Source organism: Cebus imitator, unplaced genomic scaffold (assembly GCF_001604975.1).
Source record: "Cebus imitator isolate Cc_AM_T3 unplaced genomic scaffold, Cebus_imitator-1.0 Scaffold239, whole genome shotgun sequence".
NCBI lineage: Eukaryota > Metazoa > Chordata > Mammalia > Primates > Cebidae > Cebus > Cebus imitator.
In genome coordinates this window covers 1,421,518-1,440,953 of record NW_016107554.1, presented here as the reverse complement: position 1 = coordinate 1,440,953, position 19,436 = coordinate 1,421,518, and the positions used below count along the sequence as shown (strand labels likewise).

The following is a 19,436-nucleotide window of genomic DNA, read 5'->3' as shown; positions in this document are numbered from 1 at the left end:
TAGTGCGTCACAGGTAGCATTGCCTTGGCTGAGACTAAGTTTTGATAAGGAGATCTTTTTAACAGTACTAGAAGTATGCAATACTTTACATGACGTAAAGGTGCTGCACAACTAAAACTCAAGTTAGGAAACCGGTGTAATGAAAACTGTACCAGATTGGGGGTCCAGTAGACTTGAGACTGAATCCAAGTCACTCTAGGAGGATTTTAGCCTCTCTGAATCTCAGCTTGTCATTGGTGATATGACGTTAATAAAACCTACATTTCAGAATTGTTGAGAGGATTAAATAAGATTAAAATAATTTACTTAACTTATTAAAATAATAAGGCATAGAGTGGTTTCTCAAATAATCTCCTATTTCAATCAAGTTCACATTTCCTATCCCTGCCTCCAGTGATGCTGAGAGGCTAAAAGATTTCAGAGCATCGGGTGGTGTGAGGTGTGAAAGGAATGTCAATCCATGCAGTATGATGGTGCTGAGTGGTCCAGCACTGACGTATGAGAGAAAGTAAGTTTCCTGAAGATACTTGGCCAAGACTGGCTATCTTTCCCCAACCCGTTTCCTCATGTTTCTCATTACAGTTATCTGTGGCCAAGTGATTGAGTTCTAACCATTGAAAGGGAAGGCCCCTGATATCCTAGGATATTATAGAACTACAAGATGGGAGGGCCCAATTTCCACACTGAAAAGTTACATAAGCTAGAAGTAAACTTTTATTATGTTAATTCAAAGAGCTATTAGCATTGTTTGTTCCAGCACTCTCCTACCTTGGCTAGGTAGAACAGATGGCACTACTTATAACTCTCTATAGAGCTGCCAGAGTTTTAACCTGGTGCCTCTCAGGTGCTAAATAAATACTTGTTGAGAGGTACGGAGGGGCTGGCTGGCCAGGAGGGGTTGGTGGGGCAGCAGGGCAGCAACCACGGGGAGCTTGAGGGATGAGCTGCTCAAAGCCATTTGGCATGCCTTCATTGCACTCGACCATGACCACAGTGGCAAAGTCACCAAGTCCCAGCTCAAGGTCCTTTCCCATAACCTGTGCATGGTGCTGAAGGTTCCTCATGACCCGGTTGCCCTTGAAGAACACTTCAGGGATGATGATGAGGGGTCAGTATCCAACCAGGGATACATGCCTTATTTAAACAAGTTCATTTTGGGAAAGGTCCAAGACAACTTTGACAAGATTGAATTCCATAGATTGTGTAGGACCCTCTGTGTCAAAAAAAAACCTCACAAAGAATCCCCTGCTCATTACAGAAGATGCATTTAAAGCATGGGTTATTTTCAACTTTTTATCTGAGGCCAAATATCCGTTAATTATTGTGACAGAAGAAATTGAATACCTGCTAAAGAAGCTTAACAGAAGCTATAGGAGGAGGTTGGCAGCAAGAACAATTTGAACATTATAACATCAACTTTGATGACAGTAAAGATGGTCTTGCTGCATGGGAACTTATCGAGCTTATTGGAAATGGACAGTTTAGCAAAGGCATGGATTGACAGACTGTGTCTATGGCAATTAATGAAGTCTTTAATGAACTTTATATTAGATGTATTGAAACAGGGTTACATGATGAAAAAGGGCCACAGACAGAAAAACTGGACTGAACGATGGTTTGTACTAAAACGCAACATAATTTCTTACTATGTGAGTGAGGACCTGAATGATAAGAAAGGAGACATTCTCTTGGATGAAAATTGCTGTTTAGAGTCCTTGCCTGACAAAGATGGAAAGAAATGACTTTTTCTCGTAAAATGTTTTGCTAAGACTTTTGAAATTGGTGCTTCAGAAGAAGAAACAGGAGTGGATTCAAGCCATTCACTCTACTATTCATCCGTTGAAGCTGGGCAGCCCTCCACCACACAAAGAAGCTCAACATCGTCTGAAGGAACTCCAGAAGAAGCAACTGGCTGAACAAGAGGAACTGGAGTGACAAATGAAGGAGCTCCAGGCCACCAACGAAAGCAAGCAGCTGGAGTTGGAGGCCGTGCGGAAGAAACGAGGAAGCAGCATCTCGTGCAGCAGAAGAGGAAAAGAAACGCCTTCAGACTCAAGTGGAATTTCAGGCCAGGTTCAGCACAGAGCTGGAAAGAGAGAAGCTTATCAGACAGCAGGTGGAAGAACAGGTTGCCCAAAAGTCCTCTGAAGTGGAACAGTATTTACAGCGAGTACGGGAGCTGGAAGACATGTACCTAAGGCTGGAAGAGACTCTTGAGGATGAGAGACAGGCCCAGCAAGATGAAGAGACGGTGCGGAAGCTTCAGGCCAGGTTGTTGGAGGAAGAGTCTTCCAAGAGGGCTGAACTAGAAAAGTGGCACTTGGAGCAGCAGCAGGCCATTCAGATGACTGAGGCAGAGAAGCAGGAGTTGGAGAATCAATGTGTTCTGGAGGAGCGGGCCCTGCAGGAGGCCATGGAGCAGCTGGAGCAGGAACGGAAACAAGCACTTGAGCAGTACAAGGAAGTTAAAAAGAAGCTAGAGATGGCACCTAATAAGACCAAGAGCTGGAAGGACAAAGAGGCCCATCATGAAGGATTAATTCGACTGATAGAACCAGCTTCAGAGAACCCTCACCTGATCACTAACTGGGGACCTGCTGCTTTCACTGAGGCGGAACTTGAAGAGAAAGAACTGGAAAGAGAAAAAGACCACGGAGTGACTGAGCTTGCTGGCTCACATCACATCAGTTAATGTAGATACCACATGGCGGGAGAGCTTTATGCTAAAGACAAAAGAAACAGCTTTGGGAGCCAGGCACAGTGGCTCACACCTGTAATCCCAGAACTTTGGGAGGCCGAGGCGGGTGGATCGCCTGAAGTCAGGAGTTCAAGACCAGCTTGGCCAACGTGGTGAAATCCTGTCTCTACCAAAAATAGAAAGAAAAAAATTAGCTGTACATGGTGGCAAGCACCTGTAATTCCAGCTACTTGGGAGGCTGAGGCAGGAGAATCACCTGAACCCAGGAGGCGGAGGTTGCAGTGAGCCCAGATCATGCCACTGCACTCAGCCTGGGTGAGAGTAAGAGTCCATCTCAAAAAAGAAAAAGAAAGGGCTCTGGTGCTTTTAACTCTTCTTTCTTCTGTGCCTCTCTAAGTGGGTCAATATCCTAAGGAAGCCTTATTATTTATCTTTCTGCAAATAAGGGCTACCTGAAAAGGGTCGGGGGGGGAGTCAATATTGTCAAGCTGTTTATTTACTCTTTCTTTGAAAATTTCAACTTCTGAAAATTACCTTTTAGCTCTCTCATATTCTTCCCCAAATGTGGCAGGGTGCAGACAGCAGAGTTTGGAGGGGCTCACGGCCACAGGGTAGTCAGGACCTCTGTGGACTGGGTGTCAGCTCTTTCCTTTGGCAGCGTGTTTCCTTCTCCGAGTATGTGCTGTTAACTAGACTGGGCAGTTTGCTTTCCATTCCCTGATACTTGACATGGAATGCCTTTGACCATTGGTGCTCTGAAAGAGAAGTCAGAGAGTCACTGCCATTTCCTGGTTGCCCTTTTGGAATGTGATCCTGTTAGTAGGGGTTTTCTAGCTTCTACTAAGATATTTATTTCCCTAACCATTATACACTTGACATGTTTCATTCCTGTCTTCTTTCCCCTCACCTTAAAGGAGACCACCCCTTTGCCCCATATTCTCAACCTAATTTTCTCCCATATTCACTCTCTCTAGTCAATGATGTGCTACTAAGTATATGCCAGGCTGTGAGAGGATTATGCTGAATAGCTGAAAGAAGCTAATTTGAAATAAAAATTATTTGGATAATTAAGAAAGCAAATTATATGCACATGGCCAATAGGAAGTTGACTGTATGTCTGCTAGTTAGATTCAAAACATCATAAAGATGATAGCATGCCAATATATTAGCCTAGCCATGATGTTAGCCTTTGTTAGACGGGAAGCTTTTCTGCTTTTTCCCTTCCTCTGTGATGACAATGGAGGAAATATCCAATAGAAATAAGTTTAACAGGGAAATTGGGATCATAGTTTATATATATCTGATTTCAAAGGAGTATTAAGGAAGATTTTCATACATGATCTATCTTTGGATTAAGGAGAACATTTATGAAATCAAGCCTTCTAACACTAGTTATAATTGAGAAGCAGCAGTAACTCCATGGGCAGCAATCAAGCTTAAAATTATAAATAAATATGGGGATAATTCAGTTGTTGAAAAAGGGGGGTGGGCAGAATTCAGTAGAATTAAGTCCTTTTCTCTCTGCAAGTATTAAATGAGGACAGAGAACCTCAGGTGTTCTTATGCTAGTGCTTGCTGAGTGCATACTAAGAAAGCAATTCCAAATAGATGTATACATCTAGAGAGAATGGTATTAGAGGTTTCAGTGTATGCATTTGGAAACTGGAATATAATCCCATAAATTATCACCTTTTATGACTAGAAAATATTTGCCAATGAAAAAGTGGTCTTTAGGTATTTGTCTGAAGACTTTTAGCTGTTTAATAAAACTATAATTTTATTTAATGATTTCTTGTAGTTATCTTTATAAAGCTTAGATTATTGTCTAAAATATTTTTGTATCATGTGCCTTTGAAATTTGACAGCTGATTTGGGTATTGAATTTCTGCCCTGCCATTTATCAGTATTATCATATTATTCAGTAGCTGGCAGGTGTATTAGACCAATGAGACCTAGGCAAGAAATAGAAACTTTCCTGTGGTTTGATTACACATTACACCAGAAGACCCCAGTATCCCTCATTCCAGCATGAGGAAAAAATATTTTACAAAGAAGCTAATCACCTATGTGAAATCTATGGAACAGTGTGGCCTTGGGGAGTCTCTGAGTGGTGGGGAGGGTGATGATAGAATATGTGAATTTCTACTTCTAAAAGTTGTGAAATAGGCCCTGCACTTTTGCAGAATGTCCTCCCTTCAACCTGGCTTAATCCACAGCTGTAGCTGAAAACATGACCTGGGGCTTAGCTGCCCTATCCCTGGGTTCTTGAAGACCTCACCGTCTGGCTCCCAGCCATCAGCCTAAGGACCGTCTGCTTTCTGGTCACAGGTGGACCTTGATATGACCAAGCAGTTTTATATGTGGTTGTGCAACAAGCTTCTGATTAATGCACAATGTTACCAATTTACATATTGGTTTCAGTGGCACTATGTCTAATGGAGGCAAAATACTTTTAAACAGTGCTTTGGCTAAGATAGATACTTGTGAATCAAAGACAGCACAGAAATGAACTAAGTAAATGCCATTTGGAATTATATTTTGATACTAACTGATTTTTTTGTAGTATTTAAAATGGTTTTACCTGTCGAAGGGTTTTAATTCTTGGTTTTACTTTTGTAATTACTGTACAGAAAATTTAAGGAGTGTTTGAGTGCTTCTGATAATCAGCTGTTTTCCTTAATAAGTAGGGATATGATCATTTTCAGGAATTATGCATGAAAAAAGTTTTTAAAATGTATTTTTGTGATGTGCTATGTTGAGAGGAAACCAAATATTTATTATTTTAAAACATTCATATCAAAACATTGTACAATGTAATATGCTCAACTTTTGCAAATTTTTGCTAATTTTTCTAAGATATATTAAAAATATTTTGTATTTTTTTAAGTAAAATGGATCCAGCAAGAAAATTAAAAATACCAGAAAAAAATTATTGAATTGATCATCAAAAAATAAACTAATAATTGATTAGAAAAAAATGTGTGAGTGGAAGAGTGGATGTGGGAAAAAAATTAATTTGCTTTTTTTATAAGATTGCTCCAGTCTGGCCCATGCCAGAGGAAACAATTTTAATTTCTTGTCCCAGTGGGCCTTAAAACTGTCTGCCCCTTCATGGGCTTATTAGGACTTGGAAAAGCTAGGGAAGGCTACATCCAAAGGTTATTATAGCAGTTTGCTATTTCTCTCCCCCATACCAATTCTTCTCTTTCAAAGATTTTATTGTACCTGGTACTAAAAAAAATTAAAACAAAATAATATAATTAAAAAGATATTTCCTGGACTTGAGTTGAATCTAAGAAAAACTCTCTAACAGTGTAAACATTGAAGACAGAATGAGTCTTGAAAAGCGCTGTACAGCCTAACCCCACTTTTTCACTGGTTCTCACCTCTTTAATAATCCACAAACTCAATACTTCTTGAAGAAAACCCAGCAGTCTCACCTCACTTCTCCAAGAACATTTCATAGCCAAGAGCTGTAATGAGGTCTCCTGCAAGTGCAACTCCCATTATGTTTACCAAATATGTTATGGTATCTTTACTGAAAGATTCTTGTCAATAGTGTGTGTCTCTCTGGGCACAGTTTACAGGGTAATTCACTAAACTTACACCGTTTTTTTTTTTAATCCTCTCTCAAGAAATGAGCTAATCTATACTAGGCCTCCTTGTCAATAGTGTGAATTATCTGATTTTTACTGTTTTCAAAAGCATTTTGCATATTCATAAAATGTTATTCAAATGTATAGTATTAAATGTATAGAATGGAAGACTAAGATGGGTTTGAAGTCAAAAGTAATTAATTTTGTTTTAGATAAGTCAATTAAAATTGAAGTACAGACTATATGTAGATTTTGTCTTATTAATTTGATATACTTCTAGAGAAGCCTAGGCAATATACAGTGGACTCATAATTATTTTAGATCCTTTATGAATCCATACATTTCTGATTCACCTGAATGACAGTAAGTTAGTCATAATACAAAAAGATATAAACTTTAAGAAGATTCAATTTGAAAAGTCAAATTTATAAAATATTTAAATTATGGGACAATTATTTCATTACAAATTAACTATTTGCTTCACAGAAGTTTGGTAATTTGTCAGTAGTTTAACCAAAAAGGCTGAGAGGTTAATTTAAAGCATGAGTAGAAACTTTCTCTGTTAAAAAATATAGTAATATTTTAGGTTTTGTGGGCCAGATGGTGTCACAACTACTCACCCTGACCTTTGTGAAGTATGTATGGAGCAAAATCAGCAATACATGAATGAGTATGGCTGTGTCTTCCAATAAAACTTTCTTTGTGGATACTGAATTTGAATTTCATATACTTTTATTGCATCATAAAATAAGTCTTCTTTCGATTCTTTTCAGTCATTAAAAATATAAAACCGTCTTAGCTCCTGGGCCATATTAAAATAGGGGACAGGCTGGGCTTGGACCACAGGAAGTAATTTGCTAACCCTAATTTAAAGTATTATGAACAAGCCTCAATTGGTAATCAGAATAAAATGAAGATAAATCATCATCAGGTGTGTAGGGAAAGTAGGGCTCAACATAGATGCTTCAGTTTAGAATTTAGCATTCATGGCTGGAAGGACCTTTGGCACTGTGGTGCAGACGAGAACACAGGCAGAGAGGTCCTGGGACAAACCTCAGGGCACAGGGAGCTGCCTTGACTAAGCCTGGAAGAAAACCCATGTGTAATGTCGTTTCATTGTATCTGTGCCTTTTCTTCTTTCCTTTGCTCAGATCGCACGTTGAGGAGTTCATGGGATTTTGAATAGTTTCAACCTCATCATTTTTTTCACTTACCTGTCTGCCTTAGACAATATAATTTTTAGTCATGGTTGACTCAACACACCAACATGGATTCCCAGGTCTCATCTCCTAGAGATTCTGACTCAAAAGTTGTAGGATGGGGCCTTGGAATCTGCATGTTTAACAAATCATCCTCGCCGGGCATGGTGGCTCACGCCTGTAATCCCAACACTTTGGGAGGCTGAGACGAGCAGATTACCTGAGGTCAAGAGTTTGAGACCAGCCTGGCCAACATGGCAAAACCCAGCTCTACTAAAAATACAAAAAAAAAAAAATGTGGTGGTGCCTGCCTATAATCCCAGCTACTCAGGAGGCTGAGGCAGGAGAATTGCTTGAACCCTGGAGGTGGAGGTTGCAATGAGCCAAGATGGCGCCACTGCACTCCAGCCTGGGTGACAGAGTGAGACTCTGTCTTAAAACAAAAACGAACAAAAAACAAAAAAAACCCACGCAGAATGTGGGTTCTACAACTGGTGGGCAAAGTATCCGGATTACTTTCTTTTCTAGCCCAACACTGGTTTTTGCCTTCTTTTAGACCACGTCCACCTGTTCCTCCTTCTCATTCCTTGGTCTAAATGTTCAGCTATGGCTTGTGTGTGATTTCTTTTTGGGGATTTTTTATGGAACAGAAGCTCAATGTGTTCTTACACCCCACTGCAGCCAAAGTAATCTTTTTAAAATGCCACTCTACCCATGTTGGTACCCTGCTAGACCCTTCACTGGTTTTTCTGTGATTCAGGATACAGGTAAAACTCCTTACTAAAGCCTACCCAGTTTTGTTCCCCATTTTTCTGCCTCCTCATCCCACCCACATTTTCACCCTGACCTTCTGTATCCTAGCCTCTCTGACTGCCTTGTAGTCCCAAATCTTTATGCCTCTTCCTGCCACAAGGCCTTTGCACTTACAGTTTTTTCTGCTTATTCCATTTTGCATTCTTCTTCTCCTAGTTGCCTTCTACACAGGCTTCATATCTCACTTCAAGTGATGTTTCCGAAGAGAAGGATGTTCTCTCATTAGCTATTATACAATACTCACATACCAGGTGTCACTTACCCTAAAGGCAATTTTACACTTGTTTTTATAACTATTTGACAAAGTTTCCTCTCTCTCACTAGACTATGAGTTCCTTGAGGACAGATTTCAAGTTAATATTTGGCTCAAATTTGTATCTTCCAAGCTCAGCACATTGCCAAGCTCAATATTTATTTGTTGAGTTAATGAACAAGTGAATGAATGAATGAGAGGCCATTGTGGGTTGTGTACTATATGCTCCAGGCAACTGAGAAAAATTGAAAAAGTGTTTTGCAGCTATGAGAGACATAAAACCTCCCATATGAAAACAACTGTGCGAAATTTGAGAGGGCTTTGTACCATCCTGCTGCTAATGTATATCTTAGCATGGTACTACAGTTGAAAAGATCACCACTGCCTAGACCAAAGGAGAAAGGGGCAATGGCACCAACCACAGCTTGCAAATACAGAGGGAAAAAAGCAAGTGTAAAGGAGGAAGAATTTCTAAAGAATGAGGATTACAATAAAATTATGGTAATCAAATACCAAAAAGAAGAAAAAGAATAAGGTAGCCCAGACCTGATGTGTCAGACTTGTATGACAGGAAATGTTGACTGGCACACAGACTTCGATTAAAGTTGAGTGTCAGGATTCAGGCTTGCCCTACCAACTTGTATTGAATTTCAAATGATGAAATGGCCTGACCTTCGCGTGAATGCCTGTTCTAGATTTCAACTTCTCACAAGTAGGTATTGTAACATTTATGATATATAAACTATTAAAATATGCTCTAAAAGCATCTTCGTAACTTATTTGTTTTTCATGTAATATCGTCATTAAGCTTACATGACTACTTTGGAAATGCAATCTTTCTTTTAAAAACTTGATTTTTAATAATATATAGCAAACAGGTAGAGTCAAAATTATATTTGCCACAATTTTTATTTCTTTGTAGGAAAGAGATACTTCATTTTCTTAGCATTTGGCACAGAGGAGGTGCTCAACAATAATGATTACTGAATGCATGATTAAAAGCGTATGCTGTTTCCTTACCTTCATTTCACAAACTTAGAGAAGTATGTGTGTTGGAACAAATCCTCTAAAGTCTATTTCCTCATGTTATCCCATATAGCTTTTTTCCAAAATAGCTTCTACTGGGAGATACCTATGTTGTCTTCAAGGATTTTTAAGGTCAAAAATGTCATACTCTCATAGAGTTATTTAGCTTTCTCTGCATAACAAACTACCTTAAAACATGGTGGATTAAAAATATATATATTTATTTTGCTCATATTTCTGTGGGGTAACAATTTTGCCTGGGCTCAGCTGGGTGGTTCTTCTGGACTCAGCTGAACTTGCTCATATACCTGCCGTCAGTTGCCAATAAGTTAGATGACTGCCTCTTGGGTTTGCTGGCTGTTACCTGGGGCAAGGGATCAAATGAGCGCTCTCTTAACTTCCAGCAGGCTAGCTCAGGGTAACTGGGCAGTATTTCAAGAGCAAGAGCAGAAGTTATAAAGTCTTTTGGGTCCTAGACTCAGAACTAGCATACCATTACTTCCACCACATCCTATTGCTAAAGCAAGCCACAAGCTATTCTAGAATCATTAGGTAGGAACACAGGCTCCACCTCTTGATAGCAGAGCTGCAAAGTGGCCTTCTATAGCCATTGATACAAAGAGAGGTGCTGGATTCTGGTCATTTTTGCAGTCTACTACACTCCCTAAGAAACCTCCTCTTCTCCACTGTCAGAACTATTTCTTTATGTCAAATCAAATTCATGTTTCAGCTTATTACCAACTTGTTACAGCATTCTTTGATTATAATAAAGAACAATATTCACTATCTCTTTGATAGATTTTTCTTAAGTTGAATAGCATTAATTTCCCCTTCAGTTCTCTTTTATCTTCAAAAATATTTTTGAAACTTTTGATAGTCTGAAAAATAGGTCCTTGAAAAGTAAAAATGATTATATTTACTAGATTCCTTTGAAAGTCCTCACATCTTAAGTCCTACCTCTGTCACTTACTACATGCTAAATAATTATAACAATAATGATATCTAATTCATATATTGCCCATATTTGTATTTTAAGTGCTTTATATATAAGTCTCACAATAACCCCTTGAGGCAGGTACTTGAGTAATATAATTATTCTACCCCATTCCCAGCTGGTGATGCTGTCTGTGTGGAGTTTGCACATTCTCTCCATGTCTGGGTGAGTTTTGTCTGGGTATTCCAGTTTCCTCTCACATCCCAAGAGTGTGCACATTAGATAACTTGGGAGGTCTCAATTGCCCTGTCTGAGTGAATGTGGGTCTGTGCAAGTGTGCCCTGCAAGAGAGTGCCATCCTGTCCAGGCATGAAGGTTCCTGCCTTGAGCCCTGAGCTGCTGGGATAGACTCCAGCTGCCCATGACCCTGAACTGAAATAATTGGGCAAATAATCATCTTATTCATTTTTATTAATCTTTCTTAAATGTATGTATATCTCACATTTTTCTCAATATTAAATATTAGAAGTGTTTTCTAGATGATTGGTTGATGGGTGCAGCAAACTACCATGGCACATGTATAACTGTTTAAAAAACCTGCACGTTCTGCACATATATCCCAGAACTTAAAGTAAAATAAAATTAAAAATATATATTAGAAGTGTTTTTATCTTTAGTTAAAAGTTTGGTAATGTGTTTGTGACCTGAATATGCTGTAGGAACTTAACTCTTATTTATATCAACTAGCCTCTGGTAAGATTTGTTTTGGTACACGTCATTTCACTTAAAGTCACAGTTTTCAAGAACCTATAGATGATGTTAAATGAGGACTTACTGTATGATTATCATCACCATTTTACAGATTGAGGAAACGTGTGCATAAAGGTAAAGCCAAAGTCGCATGCCAGACAGAAACAGAGTGGTCATTTGCCTTCAGGTACCCAGGCCTCAAAGCTCATGCTTTGAATTACTATACAATATTGCCTCCTGAGTGATTTTATACGTGTCACTCAACCTCTCTGAACCCACGATTCCACATCAGCAAAGTGGTGATGATAATGCCTACCCACAGATGTGTGGTGAGACTCAAATGAGCTGGTGTACCTGAAATGCCTTAGGAAAACTGAAAATCATTCTAAAAATGCAAGGTATTATTTTTGTTTTTATTATTCCACTGACATAATCATGTGCTTTATTAAGAACTTGAGAAGTTCAAAGAATGCACAAAATTCTTATGTTTCTTATGTGCCATTTAAATGAAGAAATGGATGGCATCTGTTTAAATGCAAATCAATCCTGCTGTGTTAATGAAATTGACATCCGTGTAATTCTGGGTTTAACTGTTCTGGTTTGAGATCTTGTTTTCCCACCGAATGCCCACCTTATAGTCTTTTTGTGAAGATGAAGACAATTTCATTTGTCAAATTTGAGTGAGGAACAGAAAACTATAGCTCCTTTCAAAGGCTATACACCAACTTCCTCATTTTGCTAAAAATTGTAGGACCAAACTCATGTACATTTTCCCCCAGCAGATATTTTCTAATTGATATGTCTTCATCATCATGAATCCAGTTTATAGCACCAGGCAGGCAATGTGTTATTTTTGGAGTAGTGCTGTATACACTGGAAAAAATTTGCACATGAGGGCAAAATGGAACAGACAATTGCTTTTGGGGACTGCACAGATTAGTACATCATTGCATACTAACAAAGTGCTAATTGCTCCTTTTGACCAGAGGCCCAGTTTACAAAGCTTTTGCACAAATGTGCTCTGTGCACTAAATTACAAAACTAACACTGCATTATTTCTCAGTACAGCTTGCAAATTCTTGTAGGGCAGTATGCATTAGCATTAATTAAACGAGAGAGAGAGAGTGCACTAGCAAGAGCAAGGGGGAGATGCTCACAAGTTAGAAAGAACAGATTGGATACTAATTACTCAGGTTACAAATGTTGCATTTGTTCTGGAGTGATATTAGTAAAAGTAAACAGCATTTATTCTCAAGACTTGTATTTGGAAAACAGTTTGAATTCTGCAATGGATATGAAAATTAGTGTCTAATAGCTAAAATAATAAACAGTGATTGACGGTAGCTGTTGTGTGCTTTTGTCAAATGCGTGTGACCAATTCTTGAGAAAACTGTTTGCATTAAATATTACAATTAATTTTTTCCAAAGCAGCCGAGAGAATCTGCTAAGTGACAAATGAGTGAGGTGTCATCTACTGGAAAGCTTGAAAGGGTTATTCATAACATCTCTCATTCATCTTTTTTTTTCATTTCATGCAGCATTTGCATCCTTGAGAAGTTTATTAAATTTAAGCTTAGATTCAAAGCACCTGACCATAGACTCAAGTACTTGAAAAATACTTTTGAATCAATAACTTCATTATTTAATATGCAGTCATTAAGCACCTACTATGTACTAAGCACAGAAAGTGCTATGACATTATCTTCAAGCAGTTCAGAATCTGTCCGGATAGATAGATCTTATAATGACTAAAAATAGCAATAATAGGACAAATGCTTCACTTGAAGAACATAGCAGCTTCACTTGAATATACCAGAAATACTGCTATAGGAAGATAGAATGGCCATTTCTGCCTGCCATAATTAGGAAAGGCGTGGAAGAGCAGGGGACATTCAGCTTGCAAGATGTGTGCAGGTGGCAGACACAGTGTGGGGCTTAGGGCAGTTAGAAAGTGAATATAATCGTATGAGATACCATAGCTCTGAACTTAGGCAGTGGCAGGGTGATGGAGAATAGAGGACAGATTTGAGAACGCTTGCGTAGGTGGACCTGAGAGGACTGGTCCGCTGTTGGTCTTGAAAAGTGAGGAAAGTGATCTCAGAGTCCTATGGACGACGAATAATGTATGTGCTAGAAAAGACCAGAGAACGAGCAGAATGAGGAAAAAGGTAAACGGAGATTATCAGGTCTTGTTTGTTTTCTGCCTCTAGTCTCCTGGGATGTCTTGATCAGTTCCCTGCATACCACCTCCTGGTTCAGCCAGACCCTGGATCTCCTTGTCAGGGGCTGACCTCACCCTGCTTAAACTCCTTTGCCTGCATGCAGAGGTTAGAAAGTGGCAGGAAATTTACTAAGGAAATTAAGGACCCTAGGACCAGTCCTTGACCAAAGACTGACACAGCAGTGGAATATAAATACTTCACGGTCCTTGCTCCTGGTTAGTAGCTTTGATATATTGACATATGCCAGTGTTTTTCAAATTTTAACATTCCTATTATTCACATGGAGGATTATATTAAAATGCATATTTCAATCTTGTAGAACTAGTGTGGGGTATGATATTTTGTACATCTAGCAAGTTTTCTAGTGATGTTGACCTGCCGATGTACAGACCACACTTGGTGTTGCTAGGACTTACACTATCTTCAGATTCCCCTGAGTGACTGAATCACAATTACTTCTCCTTCCCCATGGGCTTTTGCTGGACATTTGTTCCTTACTTAACTTTTCTCTTCCAATTCCACTTTTCCTCTTCCTTACTAGATTTTTCTGGGAACGTTTCTAATAAATCACTATCACAGGAATCTTTATTTCAGCTTGCGTGTCTGGAAATTCCAACCTAACAGAGTCCATGAATTTTATTTTGAACATGTTGTATTTTAGGTTCCAAAGATATACACAAGATGAAATGTCCAATAGTTAATAAGTGCTAGTGATAACAATACCTTCCTTCTTTCAGTTCTCCCTTCTTAGCAAGGGGTGTTCTGAGAATACAGGACATTTAAGCAGACCTCTGATGTCTCAGGTTTGTCCCTCAAAATTTAAAAAAGTAAGTTTCTTTTGTTGTATTCTTGTTTGAAATCTTTGAGAATTGATAATCTGTATGTACCGTATCCCCCCATTAGCCAGAATATTCTGCTGTCTGAGTGCTTTTTAGATATTAATGTACATATGAACAACCCATAGATCTTGTTAAAACACAAGTTCTGGTTCTGTAGATCTGGGAAGGGACCAAAGGTTCTGTATTTCTGACAAGCTACCTCATGATACTGCCACTGCTGGTCTGCAGACCACATGAACTACACTTTGAGAAGCAGGGTTCTAAAACACACTTCACGAGTTTAATTTTCAAGGAAATACTCTGTGATTGAATGAGGCACTGATACCAACAGTAGTAGTAGAAGTAGTGATGGTAGTAGTAGTAATAGCTGACATTTATTATTTACATTTAGTAAGTACACACACTGTGTTAAGCCCTACTCAGTTTATCCTACAAATACCAACTCATTTATTCCTCACAATAATGATGAGATATAAGAAAAATGAATGGTTGATCTTTATTCCAAGGGTTTTAATAAGTTAACTATTGTTCCATACGGAAAACCACAGGATAGATTGGTGGTATGCTATAAAAGTCCAAATATTTAGAGTTGTTTTGCTAGTAACCACATCATTTCCAAGAGGAGAGGACATGTTTGGGAAATGAACACAGCCTAACACATTCTTTTTAGGGAGTGATGGAAAAGAACCAGAAAATGTATACGAGTGAGCAATGTGTGAGGTGGCCTCCTAGGGTGACCGTTGTGGGTGACTACCTATTGCAGTCGTTAGATTTATTTCAAAACTCAGTTTAATCCCCACTGCACCCCTCCCCTGTGACTCAGTTTTGAGCAGTTGAGTTTGAAAATGACAAGGATGACTCAAGCACTGAAATCTCTGTGAAAACAGGAGACACCTCCTCCCACCCTCGGCAATCTTTGTTTTCTTCCAAATGCTAAGAACCCACACTTAACACACACACACATCACACACACACACACACAGACACAAATGCACACACGGTAAATATGTACAGAATTTTTGACTTAAAAGAAATACTTCTCCAAATAGCATCTATTCTTACTTTTAAAGAAAATTGAAATAATGTTCAAAAAGCAATCGAAAGGGAGTATATCACTATATTTTCTTCTTTTCAGAAATCAAAAGTTAAGATATTTTCAGGTAGATTTATAGTTGTAAAAAGAAACAGTTTTCCTTTTAAATAACAGTGTTTTGGGGGATTTTCTGTTTTGTTTTGTTTTTTTAATAGTGACAGGGTCTTGCTATGTTGCCCAGGCTGGTCTTGAACTCCTGAGCTCAAGCTATATAGCTGCCTTGGCATCCCAAAGTGCTGGGATTACAGGCATGAGCCACTAGATAAGGCTTTATTTTATGAACAAGAAGACTTGCTATGGCTTGAAAGAAAAGTACAGCCATGTCTATTTTTATCTCATTAAATATCCAGAATCTTTTATGATGTGTTATGGCTACCCACTAAAAAACAGATTCAAAGACTTAGTTTGTTAAGAGGGAGCAGAAGGGAACATGCTGACTATCTGGTAGGGGAGATAACATTATATACCCCTGGGTTATGAATTAACTAGGGGTGATATGAGAGCACATTCTTTTTGGTGTTATCATATGTGTGAAGCAATCATAAAACATAACTGTAATATATAAGACCCATCTCTAGCACCCGGAGAGATCAGGCAATGGTAAAGTCAGGCAGGAGAGGTTGGAATCTGGTTGTGCCACCTATACCTGTTCAGCAAATGAGCTAGGAGCTGGTGGTGGGATTCTGACTGGAGGATGAAAGATAGCGTTGTGTTTTTAGAACTGGAAGCAGTCTCTCCTGTGAAACAATAGGTGTTGTGGATAAGAGAATTAAATGAGCTCCTTTGTCAAGTAAGTTCCAGAAATCTTGTATGCCATATTTGTTTGTGGAGATTCACAAGGCGCACACACACATGAAAGGTTCTGAGGGGCCCTGCTTCTTAAGTATGTTCAAAACAGATTCTCACCAATGAATATTTGCACATCTCATCTCATCACATAACCTTTTTTTTTTTTCTTCTTAAACACAAAAGGACATCCCATATTCTGTGGCACTCAGTTCAGGAAATGGGAGAGAATCTTTGGAGAAGCTCCTTGATTTCAGGGAGTGGTGCCATCACATGACCAGTAGGTAAGGTTGACCACTGAGAAGAAGCAAAGAGGCCATGCTTCATTAAAAGATTCAGCCATAATACTTGGCAGGTGATGTACTTCAGGCAAACTGAAAGAGACAAGGTTGAGCTGAAAAACCGTTGGCAAGTTTAAAGTCCTGCCCAGGAATTAAGCCAATCAATTGACTTGAATTACCTAAGAAATAAGTAATCTGTGCTTGATGATCATTTATTTCTATGCCTTTGGGTGTATGTGTGTTTGTGTGTGTGTGTGTGTGTGTGTGTGTGTGTGTGTGTGTGTGGTGGGCAGGGTAGGAGGGTGGTAGTGGTAGTGAGGGATGTAGCTTTACTCTGTTTCTTATAAATAAAATGTTCATTCTTATTTTTATGAAATTGTATAAAACTCTAATTTATCCAGGTCTTGGAGATAGAAGGATTATATATTTTTAAGGAAAAATGGCAAAATCTGAGTATTTGAAATCAGATAGGCCAAGCCTGGATTCTTGAACAGCGTAGCAAATGAAACCAAGTTACCCTGGGGTCTATGTATGGATACACCTCACACGCCACAGCCCAAAGTCAGAAACTGGCTAGGATTTGTAGAAAGAGGTAAAACCATGAATAAAAGACCGTAAAGTTGGAATTGTTCTCTTCCTGCCTGGGCTTCCCCCCTCACTATGTCTTTTGCTTGAATTACTGATGCCTTTACTGACATTTTGGAAATTCTCAACTGCCATGGAGGGAAATGGGGGATTTCTGTTTCACCACTCTACCTTTTTTGCTTCTTGTCTTTGTTCAGTTTGTGGCCCTAGTGCCATGCTGATGCTGAGCTGTCACTTCAGGCTTGTTAGTCAAATTATGGTGATTAATGCAAACAGCCAACATGAACTTTGGGCTGCTCAGATGTTAGATAACCCACGTGCTGGCAAAGAGCCATCTCTCTACATATCCTAAGTGACTCAGACATCTTTCAACACCAAAGTAGCTCTTCCTCAAGCAGAGAACCCTGTGATTCTTAAGTGACTCAGACACCTTTCAAAAGCAAAAGACGGCTTTCTGGTATTTGATATAAATTTGAAGGCAAAATTCTTTTCAGAAGATAAAATTAATGAGGCTGTTCAAAAACAAATTGCTTTAGGTGAAAAGTGGTGGTTTTCTTTTGACCCCTACTGTGTACATGAGGCTGATCTTTACTAGTGGTTTTGCAACAGAATCAAGTCTCCATCATTCTTTCTTCTAAATTTGCCCATTTTCCTTAACTGGGCTTTAGAAACAAGTAAGAAACCACCCCCATTCCTGGTTGAGCTTTTACATGTGATAAATGGTAATGTGTCCCTCGCTTTGCTAATTTGAAAAGGATATTTTGGAGACTATCAGAAAAAGAAATATAAGATACCTAAAAAATATTAGATACTTAAAGCTTCAAGGGTTTATTGTTTATTGCATAATAAGGAAGCCCCAGTTCTGTAATTCTCCAGAGAATGTGTCATCAAACATTCTGATCTAATATAAATGTAAAGCTCTTGCCAAAAGGGATTTCTTATCTAGATTGGTGTAAAAAAAGCCAACTATGAGAAAGATGTTCCATCAACATAAACCGAAGTTTTATGCTGGGGAATACCCTGTGAAATCAGCCATTTCCGTTAATGCATCACGCTATGATTCTATGAAGCATAGTCAGAAGGGCTAACACAGGGAACATTTTGATGTAATTGGTTTTGGTCATGTAACCACAATCACCATCAGTATATAGAACATGTAATCACTCCAAAAATGTCCATCATGTTTCATGTAGTCAGTCACTGCAAAATCCTAGCCTTCTAGCAGCTACTGATTTATTTTGTCTCTCTGCTCTTTCATCGTATGCTGTATGACATCATATAAATGGAATCATACAGAATGTATTTTTTTGAGTCTTGTTTCTTTCACTTAGGATAATGCTTTTGAGATTTATCCATATTATTGCATGTGTCACTAGTTCACTACTTTTTATTTCTGGGTACACTTATTATATAGACAGACCATAGCTTGCTTATTCATCCAATAGTTGAAGGACATTTGGCTTGTTTTCAGTTTTTTAGAATAATACCCTCTAAACATACCCTCCAAATGTTTGTCCACAGGGGTGTGTGTGTGTGTGTGTGTGTGTGTGTGTGTGTGTGTGTATGGTGTTTGTATGCATGTGTGTGTGTAATTTCTGGGTCATAAGGCAAATGTATATTTAATTTTATGGGAAAATGCCATATTCATTTCCCAACATCAGCAACTTATGAGAATCTCACAGCCACTTAAAAAAAATAAATATAGCCATTCTAATAGGTATGTAATGGTATCTCATTGTAGGTTTAATTTGCATTTCTCTAATAATTAATTCTGTTCAGCACCTTTTCATATGCTTATTTGCCATTAATATATCTTTTCTGGCAGGAGGGAGGGGCAGGACGGGGTCTCACTATGTTGCCTGTGCTGGTTTTAAGCTCCTAGGCTCAAACAATCCTCCTGCCTCAGGCTCCAAAAGTTTTGGCAAAATATGTGTTCAAATCTTATGTTCATCTTTATTAGTTAGTTTCCTTTTTGTTTAGTTTTTGAGAGTTCTTTAGATATCCTAAATACAACTTCTTTACCAGTTATAAGTTTTGCTAATATTTTCTCCCAGTTCAAGGCTTGCATTTTCATATTCTTAACAGTGATTTTTGAAAGGCAAAACCTTTTTATTTTTAGTGAAGACTAATTTATCAGATTCTTTCTTTTACACATTATGCTTTTTGTATCATATGTAAGTAATCCTTGTCTAACTCAAGTTACAAAATATTTTATGTTTCCTTCTAGAAGTTTAGAGTTTTAGGTCTTACATTTAGGCATGTAATCTGCATTAAGTTAAATTTTGAAAGTAATTCAAGGTATAGATTGACGTTTTTTGCATATTGATATCAAATTATTCTAGCACCATTTGTTGAAAAGAT

At 38.5% G+C, this 19,436-nt stretch overlaps 1 pseudogene across 1 annotated transcript; it reads left to right on the top strand.

Annotated features, from left to right (window-relative positions):
* The first annotated feature begins 470 nt into the window (after window positions 1-470).
* LOC108282346 lies at window positions 471-2,660 on the top strand (annotated as a pseudogene). Its single transcript, XR_005195410.1, has 2 exons — window positions 471-508; window positions 893-2,660. The product of XR_005195410.1 is annotated as a switch-associated protein 70-like (transcript).
* Window positions 2,661-19,436: the final 16,776 nt, after the last annotated feature.